Below are 11,493 nucleotides of genomic sequence, written 5' to 3' on the forward strand. Positions count from 1 at the left end.
TGTGGAGGAAAGGAACTACATCCTAGGAAGATGAAACAGATCACGAGTGGTGAGTATCAGAAAAAGACAATGTGTTTGAGGAGTTTGAAGGCATCATTTTCAGGAGCTTAGAGAAGGAAAACCTAAAAGCAAATGCGAACCAGGTCACACAGGGATTGAAACACTCAGTAAGTTCACATCTAGCCCAGGGATGTCAGCAAAGAGCATTGTGTGTGTGCCCGCCAGCCAGTACATCCATCCCAGTGGGATCACAAGAGACTCGCCCCAAGGACAGGAAGGAAGAATGGAAGAGGGAGAAGATGAGAGCCACCTTCACATGGGCATCCTGAGGTCTCCAGATGAAGAAGATGTGAGGTGTGCATGAGGTTACGGGACAGTAAAACTCATCTGCTGACACCCCCCACAACAGACCCAGTGGGCAGCCTTTCATTCTGTGCTCTTAACATAGTAAGACAAATAATGGGCAGTGGACATGTGAAGGCAGTCTTTCCCACAAAGGGTGAGATAAAAAATAAATACGTTGGCCTGGGGGAAACAGCTCAGTTGATAAAGTGCTTGCCTTGTAAATATGAGGACCTGAGTTCAATTCCTAGAACCCACTTTAAAAACAAACTGCCAGGCTCTGTGCCCAGGCTTAGGATCCTAATGCTGGGGAGGTGAAGACAGGAGTTCAGCGGCCATCTAGACAAAGATACAGGACAGTGACAGACCCTGTCTCAAACACAAGGTAGGGCCCACAAGATGACTCAGCACATAAAAGTGCCTGCTGCTAAACCTGATGACTTGAATCCAGTGTCCTTTGATTCCAAGGACCCACATGGTGGAAGGAGAGAACCAATTCCCACAAGTTGTCCTGACCTCCACATGAGTGCCATGGTGTGGGTGTGCACCCACAAAAATAAATGAGTAAACAAATAAATACTTTTCAAAAGCAACAAGGTGGATGGTACCTGAAGACTGACAGTCAAGATTGTCTTCTAGTCTCTACACACACATACACACACATGCATGTGTACCCCTGTGCCCATGACAAGCACACTCAATCTAAGTTCAGCATAGCCATTTTTCTTAAGCATAAGTGAGACAGTGATGCTATTAACCACAGAAGCCCTTGCTTCATCCCCAGGGGAAATTCAGAGTGGATTAAAGAAACGATAAGGACAAATCAAACATGTGGGACTAAATAAGAAAAGCAGTGGAGAAGTGTTTGTGTTTTCAAGTCACTTGCTGGGTTTTTCTTTCACAGGAGATCACTCCACAGTATCCAATAAAATCTAGGAATAGAAGTTTGCAGTTAATCTGCACAGGAAACATTCATTTTGTACTAATCAGGGCTATGCCAAAATTGGAGTCATGGCCTGGGTCGGAACCAGTGGGCACTCACTGTATTTGGAGGGTAATGAGTAAAAGCTTGGCCAGCTTCAGTGCGCTCAGCTGTTGACCCTCCCTTACCGAGCTGGGGGTGGGATGACCAACTGGACCATTGCAGCTCCAGAGGCCCAGATGCTGTAAAAGTGAGAGAACAGAATGCTCCCTGGAGAGTTTTCAGTTGTCATCTGGAATAGGGTGTATGGGAACATCATGCCCAGGCTTCCCAACAACCTTCCTCTGTATCTGGGGTGGCTGAGTATATCCTCTTCCCCATTCACCTGCTGCCTGACCAGGAGCCCACCTCCTTCCTGCAGGGCCCAGCTGTTCTGAACAGCAGCTGTGACCATGGGATACACCTGGCTGTCGTGACTCAACAGTCTTCCTGAAGGAAGACTTTAACTCTCTCCCATCCCCCCACAGTGACCTTGCCAGGAAGCAGGAAAATGCAAGAAGACAGTTAACGGAACCCTCAAGGAAAGACCATTGCACAGGTCAGACGCTGACTCACTCTCCTGGGAAAAACCATATTTGGTCCGGGAGTCTCCTGGAATGCCTGCAAAAGTTGAGAAAGCCCCAGAATAACTGCTGTCACAGGAACCAGTTTCCACACAGGCTTCACCTTCCAGACCTGGATGGAATGTTTGCTAAAGTGGGGCGGCATTACTCTCCCACATCTCTTAGGAAGCCATCTCAAATCTTGATCTGTAGGAATCAGAGGCACACAACAGTCAAGCAATGTTCCTGTGGTCACACATACCCGAGAGATAGGATAAGAACTGTGGCACAGGTCAGGCTATCTCTGTCTCAACTTTTCATAAACATTTCCAGAAACTTCCAGCTGTTTTGACTCTATGTTTTCTGAATTTCTTGTGTACCAATGGCCTGTGCCACCAAATTTGTCTTTGAACCCTCCAATCTTCGAAATTAATTTCTATGATAACACTAATTTTGAATGTATGTGGTTCATGCGTGTTTGTACATGTATGTGTAGCTTGAGGAAGCCAATGAAGTAATCGGGTATCTTGCTCTATCATCCTCCGCCTTATTCCTTTGAGATAGTCTGTCACTGAATATAGAGCTAGGCTGGTGGCCATCTTCCTGTCTCCAGTCACTTCCCTCCCCTGCCCCCAAGCCTGCCCTTCCATACACACTATGCTAGGGTTAAGCACCTTTCCCGGTGGCTGATGCCTCCCTGTCCCAGCTTTATACAGGAATGCTGCATCCACACTCAAGCCCTTATGCTTGTGTGGCAAACACTCTTACCAACTGAGCTACCGCTGCAGCCCCAAGATTCATTTTTTTTTAATGCATCGACTATTTCAAAACAATTTTGTTCTGTTTCTCCTGATCATGTGCAGACTGTGAGGAGGCAGTGCTGTAGAATGATCTGTGTGGTCCCACGGGGAAAAGGGAGCATGTTTCTCTTTGAATAGACAAGGCATGAGAGTTCCAGTTGGGCTGGAGCTGGGTGTGTGATGCAGAGACACCACCAGCTTCCTGGGTGCTGGGAGTTCAGGAGCTCCCTGAGGCAGTTCAGTGCATATGGGCATGGCGGTCTCGAGGGAGAGCATGGCGGTCTCGAGGGAGAGCATGGCGGTCTCGAGGGAGAGCATGGCCGAGAAAGTTGATACTTTCAGTCAAACCTAGAACACTTCTCTCCATATGGCCAGGCAGCTATTCCTTTCCGTACCAGTGGGAACTGGTCTCTTTCATGGTTTTTGCAGTAATTCACTTAACAGTGCTGACAGGTCATCCATTCAGTTCACACTCTACTCTTCCCACTTTCATTGAGAGCAGATGTGTGAGGGACTGGGCTCTCCACAGGCTTCCTATTGTTTTTATCCTAAGTTTAGGGTTGTTTTTTTTTTTTTTAATTTTGATTTTATATGTGTGTCTTGCCTGCATGTATGTCTGTGTACCACATGTATGTAGTGACCACAGAAGTCACTAGCATGTTCATTTCCCCACTTCTGTTACATATGTGTGTTTTCTGCAGGCTCACCAGGATCCCATGTGACTTGACATTGGAAAGCCATTACACCTACAGGGGCTCCTGATCCAGTGACAGTCCTCACTATTCTAATGACTGATACCACCACCACCACCACACACACACACACACACACACACACACACACACACACACACACACATGATGTCTCTAGTCATACATATTCTCATGCTCCACACAGAGCATGTGTTCTCTTGGACAGGAGTGAACCTTCCAATCTGAAAAACTGCCTTTCCTGACAGTGACCATGAGCCTCACATCTCTGAGTCTTGATTTTTCCTATCTGTAAAATACATTTCTAGGGCTAGAGATGTGGCTCAGTGGTAGAGTACTTGCCTAGAATGTACAGGCCCTGGCCTCCATGCTCAACAAACAAGCACATGCACACACAGTGGGCAGAAGAGAGCAGGAGCTGGCCACATCTCATTCACAGTCAGGAAGTCGATTGCTGATTGCTGATGCTCAGCGTGTTCCCTTTTTAATCATTCTAAGACTGCAACCCATGGGGCGGTGCCACCCCATTCAGGACAGATCTCCTCTCCTCAGAGGTGTGTCTCCTAGGTGACTCCAAATCGCCTTCAGTTGACAATCAAGATTAGCCATCATAGGGGCTGGAAAGATGGCTCAAGGTTAAGGCTCTTCCAAAGGACCCACAGTATTTTACAGCACCCATGTTGGGTAGCCTGTAACCTCTACCTCCAGGGGGATCTAATGCCTCTGATCTCGGAGAGCATCTTCACTCATGTGCATATATCCATACACAGGAACACACATACACACACCTTTTTAATTTTTAAAAAGGAATAATAATATATTTTCATTCTATATTAATATACACTTATCCTAAAGACCCATCAACCCCTATGGTATATACTATTGGAAGGCCTTCACTTTCACATTTGAAGATGATATACACATGCAATGTGCCCGTATTTCAGTGATGTTTATCTTCCATGGATCCCTGCAACTAAGGCCTGACTTGGGTCTGGTCAGACACTCAGTCAGATTCTGAAGAATCTGGAAGTACCTCTTCTCTCTTATGTTTCCCTTCTACTTGAGTAGCCCCACTGCTGACATTATCTTCTAAGATTATATTCATTTTTAAAAGCTGCCTCAAATCTATTGTAGGTCAAGAATTAAGTATAAAAGTAATAGATAATTAATATAATGAAAATAAGTCGAAAGGTGGCATGCAATATCATCCCTGCCTGTAAGGCATATATCCAAACAGGAGGAGAACTTGTCAGTACTGTTAAAGATAGCTCATAGCCCTGAGGACCTTTTAAAGCTCCAGATGAATGGTGGGGATACTGGGCCCCAGCAGTGGAGGCTGGCACAGCAGTAGATGGGGAGGGCCTGGGAGAGCAGGAAGTACGGGCATGTGCAGGAGGCCTGAAGCCTAAGAACGAGGAGATATCAGACCAGGGAAGGAGACAGAAGATGTTAAAGGCTGACAGGAGGAAAAGGAAACAGCACAAGGCAGACAGGTGACTTCTCAGAAGGGCTAGAATTATGGGAAGGGCTGAGGATTAAAACCTTCCTCACTCTAATGTTTCTAGAATAGGGGGGAATGATGGGGTTGTAGCGAGTGTAGAATTGTGTAGGTTCACAGGGGTCACCCACTAGGTAGTGGTCTACAGTATTAGCCCGTGTAGGGAGAGGAGAGGGGACTCCTGCCTGGAGAGCTAGAGGCATGGCACTATAGCTCAAAGTGCCTCCAATAAGTCTCTGTCATCAGATGGTACCTGTGGAGAGACAGCCAGTTCTACACTCACCCTGGAGGGTGTGTGGCAACTGTCTGACACAGGTAGATGCCCTCAAAGAGGTGACGCAGGAAGCCAGTGCTGGTCCCCGAGTCAGTTTCTGTCACAGACCACTGACTGCCAGCTGGACACTGCTTTGCTTGCACACTCCATTGACTCAGTGCTGTGTGTGCCTCCGACACTGCACAGGGTCAACAGGGTTTGCCGTGCCCCACCCCGCCTCCTACAACCCTCCTGTTCTGGAGGCAGTCCTGGATCCTGGCTTCAGCCCTCTGCCCCCACTGCTTCCATTTCTGTCTCCTGATTTGTGGAATGTGTGGTGATGGTTGGCGGGACTGAAGGGACTGTCTCTAGGGTACCTCTGTATTCAAAGCACTTTACCTGTGGCAGGTAAAGTCCTTGTGATTCATCTGTGGCCAGGTTACACTTGTGTATACTTTGGGGAACTGTTTTGTTTTGTTTAAAGAGGAACACCTCTGTATTGTCACGTGCTCATTGCATAGTGGTCATGACTCCATGCTCTTGGCCACACCCTCCTGACTTTCCACCTCTACTGGAGCTAGCTGTGGACCTGGCCATCAGCCAGCACCCCAGCTCACCCAAGGCTGGCCATTGCCCCTCTCACCAAGAATGTTCTGGGCCTTCAGCCTCACAGAGGCCACAGTACACAAGCAGCAACGTTATCACCCAGGAGAGGTGATACTTTCCAAGCTCACTGGCCAACTTCCAAGTGCAAACATTACAAAGTGAAAGACGAGAAGCCTCTGCCACTCTGCCAAGTCTCTTGATGCCCCCATGAGTCCACGAAGCAGAGAGGGCTCTCTAAACACAGCTGCTTATGCAATGCATTGGATCATGAGCTCCGCAGGGGCCCAAAGAGGCACATTTGCAGAAGGAGATGTCATTTCTTCCTGCAGACCTTGGAGGAGGTGATGCTGAGTCATCTGCTGTGACTCAGCAGCAGCCATGAGCTGGCCCTGGCGTGGACAGAAAAATGAGTTCAGTTGTGCACTCTTTACAGAGAATTTACAAACAAGGGCTGGCAGGCCAACTGACAGATGTGTTACTGAACACCGGAGACCTCCCACCTGATCACAGTTTTGGAGACTTCAATGCAGGAAGAGGAACACTTTCACCCAACAAACCCTTGGACACCACAGCAGGACAGAACAAGACTCCATTAAGGGGAGATGGCTCACTCAGTAAAATGCCAGCAGGCATGAGAACCTGAGTTTGGATCCCCAACGCTGTGTAAAAGGTCAGATACGGTGTTGCTGGGAACCTGTAACCCTGCCACCAGGGAGACAGTAAAAGAGGCTACTTGGGGCTTACTGGCCAGGCAGTCTAGCCCAGTCAGGGTACTCCAGGTTCATTGAGAGGTGCTGCCTCAAAAATCAACAAGCAAACAAACAAACTGGTTGGAGCATGAATGAGGAGACACCTGACATGGATCTCTTGCTTCCACACATGCGTGCACAAGGCCTGCCTCTGACTCTCGAGCCCTGTCATTCTGCTACCACATGAGCACAAGGATGATGATGACGTTATTGGCTCTGATTTCATTTGTCCTGTAAACACTGCACTGTTTCCTATGGCAACGGCTTTAATAGATGGTAACTCTTTGGTTCATCATTCCAGCCCTCAGACGCACATGGGACCTTGTGGCTGAGAATGGAGGGAACACTGTGTGTGTTGGTGGGTGGGTTGGTGGGTGGGTGGGTGGAGAGAGGAGAAGATTAACAGCAAGAAGCCAGACAAGGAAGTCAGAGGAACACCTGGGCTTTCAAAAGTGTGGCATGCTACTCTGAAGTTCCCAGTTCCTTCTCTTTGTGGGGACCACGTTATCCGGAGCCACGAGACCCAGATCAGAGACCATAAAGGGTTTCTGTGATGGCCTCATTATGGACCTGTGTTGGAGGATATTAGTTTAAGGTGTGTTAAGCTGTGGAATATTTGTTTAATGATGCAAAGATGTGTTACATTCTTTTATGTTGCGTTTGTTTAATTCTGTGAAGCTGTGTTACTTTGCCTGTCTAAAACACCTGATTGGTCTAATAAAGAGCTGAATGGCCCATAGCTAGGAAGGAGAGAGGGATAGGTGGGGCTGGCAGGTAGAGAGAGTAAATGGGAAGAGAAATCTAGGGAAGAGAGCAAAGGGGCAGGAGCCAGAAAAGGAGAAGGAGAGCAGGACACCAGGGGCCAGCCACCCGGCCACCCAGCTAGCCACAGCATAAGAAGGAAAGGAAGACACAGGGGGAAGAAAGGTAAAAAGTCCAGAGGCAAAATGTAGTTAAAGAGAAATGGTACAATTTAAATGAGAAAAGCTGGCTAGAACAAGCCAAGCTAAAGCTGGGCATTCATAAGTAAGAATAAGTCTTTATATATTTATTTGGGAGCTGAGTGGCAGGCCCCCAAAGAGAAAAACAAACAAACTACAGACCTGTCTGTTAAACTTTTGGCCAGTCTTGTCCTGACCTTATGGCCCTGATTCCTTCAGGATCAGGCGTTCCTAACTGATCACTAGCTCTCTGAAGTTCTAAACTGACAGGTAACCAGGTCTAAGCCCTGAGCCTGAGTGACAAATTCTTCTGGTGCCTGATTCAGCCTTTCCAATTGAATTGTTCTCCTCAGTACCATTGCCCTGGGCTACTGGCAGTCCTTCCCATGAATGCCAGCATCCTGTCACTCAGCAGTTACACAACTGTAGACAAATAATCCCAGTCACTTGACCCTCTGTTTCCAATAGTGACACAGGGTACCCCTCATGTCCCATCAAGTTCATAGCAGCTCCCCATACAGCAGTCACTCTCTACAGGGGAGTCTGTTCTGGGCATTGCTCTCAAGTGAGGCTTGGAAGTGCCTTGAGAAGCCTCAATGCCCACAGGGAAAGGTACAAGTCACCTAAGGTCAGAAGACACAAAACACAAACAAATGATGTGATCATTTTCCATTGTGATAAATGCTAAGAATGCAGATACATGGAGCAGAATGACCTGATGGTGAACAGGGGGGCGGGCAGGGGAGGGCGGGCAGTGGGTAAAGGGAGCACATGAGCTTTACACAGGGGCCGGGGGACCTGGGGGTCTAAAGAAGGATCCTGTCAGAGAGAAGAAGGCAGACTGTGAAGGTGTGCTGGTACCACCATCCAGGCAAAGGAAGAGCAGGGCCACTGTTGCCAAGTAGGATGAAACTGACTTGTGAACAAGTGTGTGGAGGGCCCAGGAGAGTAGAGGAGGTGGAAACTCAGGGCCCATGGGCAGGGACAGGAATCTTCGTCTGTGTGCAGTGGGGAGCCACACCAGAGCCCTGGTGTGTGTGCGCTGGGAAAAGTCCTATCCATCTGGATTTAAATACCTTACCTGGGTTCCATTACAAAGTCCATCAAATTTATAATAAGCAGCCTCGTGTTTGTGCTTGTACCACGTGGGCAGTCAATAGCACGGGACAAAGGATGAGTGCACAGGTGTGGATTCTTTTCCTCAGTGTCCCTTTCCTGTGGACTCATAGCCACCTACTGCCTGATCCCAGGCAAGCTAAGAGTCCAGCCCTGAGAACTGGAAAGTGCAGGAGGTGTAAAGAAGAAGCAGGTGGAACAGCGGGGACTGAAGATGGCAGGGAGGGAGGAGGTGGGGCAGGGGAGGACCAAGGAAGGGCGGAGGGGAGCAGGGGTGTGTGCTGAAGGAACAATTGGGTGTGAGAGAGAACAAGGCAGCAGGGTAGGGGAAAAGTGGGCACAGGGTGTGAGCTAATGTAGGTGTGAGTTTCCCCACCCTCCCCTGTGGACTCTGGAAACTTCCTAAACTCTCGTTAGCCCCATACCTATGGGATAAGGCTTGGATGAGCAAGCTGAGTGTCACCCTGCCCACTGGCTCTTCAGAACTGAGCATCTTCACACACACACACACACACACACACACACACACACACACACACATGCCCACACTGCCTGGGACTGGCCCTTAGCAGCGATTTCTCTGTAAGCCAATAGGTGTGGAACTGCTGACAGCCCCCTGACAGGCCCATAAAGAGAGGCTTGTGCTAACAGGTAGCATAGCCACAGAGGGCAGGGTTCTTCCTGAAAAGTGTTAAAAAAAAAAAAAAAAGCAACAAAAAGATTGTGTCTTCGTTACTTTTCCTGTTGTGATTAAAGTCCTAAGGACTTTGAAAAAAGGGCTTATTTTCTCTCATAGTTCTGGAGTATAATCCATCATGGTAAGGAAGCTATGGTGACAGAGCCTGAAGGAGTTGGTCATATTATGTCCATTATCAAGAGGCAGAGGGTGGTGCACACTTATGTTTCGCTCCCTTTCTCCTTTCTATACAGCCTGATGTCTCAGCCTAAGGAATGATGCCACCCGCAGTGGGCAGATCTTTCCATCTCAGTTAACAATGCCTACTTTCCTGTCTATAATCTGCAAAGCTCCCAAGCATGCTTCACTTGCTGCCCTCCTGACACATCTGAGGGATTAGCCAGGCCTGTGTTGTCACCTACAATAGTCCTCCAGAGGAGGCAACTTCAATTGCTGATAGTGTGTGGATTCCACTAATTCTGTTGTGTTTTGGACATTTGCTAACAAAATTCATACAGAGTTGGGGAGTATTGCTGGCTAGTTTTATGTCAGCTTGATTTGAGCTAGAATCATTTGGGAAGAGGGAACCTCAGTTGAGCAAACTCTCCATCCAGATTGGCCTGTGGGCAAAGCTGGGGAGCATTGTCTTGATTTGATGATCAATGATAAATGATTGAGGTGGGAGGGTCCAGCTCACTACAGGTGGTGCCATCCCCGGGCTAGTGGTCCTGGATGCTATAAGAAAGCAGGCTGAAGGGAACAAACCAGTAAACAGCATTCCCCCATGGCCTCTGCTTCAGTTCCTGCCTCGAGGTTCTTTCCTTGAGTTCCTGCCCTGACTTCCCTGGACTAGAAGCTTGAAATCAAATAAAGCTTTTCCTCCCTGAGTTGCTTTTGGTTGTGGTGTAGCAGAAGCCCTAAGTAAAACAGGGCTCATTGATAAACTCTGTGAAGAGGGACCTGGGACATCTAAATGTTGACCCACTTCTTCCATGACTCCTGAAAGAGACATACAGGAAAGTAATGGGTGAGAACCTATGATAGGTGCAGGCATAAAATGTCCCTCACAGTCATGCATTTGAATACTTGGTCCCCAGTTAATGGTGCTGCTTGGGAAGGCTGACGAGTCTTTTGGACACAGTCCTAGCTGAGAGGCATGTATGACAGCAAGGAAAGGACTATAGACATGACATGTAGCTGGCACAGGTTCAGGGGTTCATGTCTGAAGTAGCTACTTTCCGATCCACCAAGATGTAACAGGGCAAAATGCAAGACCCCAGCACCCCATAGAAGTCCCAGCAGTCACTCTTCCCCCTTGGTGAAGTTGGGAGTTCAGTAAGGTCTTCCTTCCTGGGCTGAGGGAGATAGCTCACACGGAAAAGTGTTGGCTGGGCCAGTAGGAAGCTGAATTCGATCCTGGGAGCCTGAATAAAAAGATAGCATGGTGGCATGTACTTGTAATCCCAGAATTGGTGAGTCAGAGACAGTGATCCCTGGGGCTTACTGGCCAGCCAGGCCAGCCTAATTGTGATCCCCGGGTCCCAATGACAAACCCTATCTAAAAAAATTAAGGCAGGAGACTCCAGAGAAATGGCATCTAAGGATAACCTCTAGCCTACCTGTGTATACATGTGTACCAGTGTGTGCACGTGTGGGTGCACACACACACACATACACACACACACATACACACACACATACACACACACATACACACACACATACATACACACACATACACACACATACATACATACATACATACATACATACATATATACATACAAACACACACACATACACACACATACATACACACACATACACACACATATACACACACACATACACACATACATATATACACACACATACATACCTACATACATACACACACATACATACACACACACATACACACACATACATACCTACACACATACACACACATACATACACACACACATACACACATATACACACACATACACACACATATATATACACACACATACATACACATACCTACATACACACACACATACACACACACACACACACACACACACACACACACACACACACACACACTTCTTGTTAGGTATTTTATTGCAGCAAGAAAACACAAGAACCAAAGGCTGCTGCTGTCTTCATCCATCTCCATTCAGATACAAAACTGTAGCCAGTCTCTAGGCCTCAGTGCAGCACCTCAGCTCCCTGAAACCAATAAGCCCAGCAATGAACCCCAAGAGAAAAGCCTGCATCCTATGAAGAGGAG

This window comes from Onychomys torridus, chromosome 5, assembly GCF_903995425.1.
Source record: "Onychomys torridus chromosome 5, mOncTor1.1, whole genome shotgun sequence".
Lineage (NCBI taxonomy): Eukaryota > Metazoa > Chordata > Mammalia > Rodentia > Cricetidae > Onychomys > Onychomys torridus.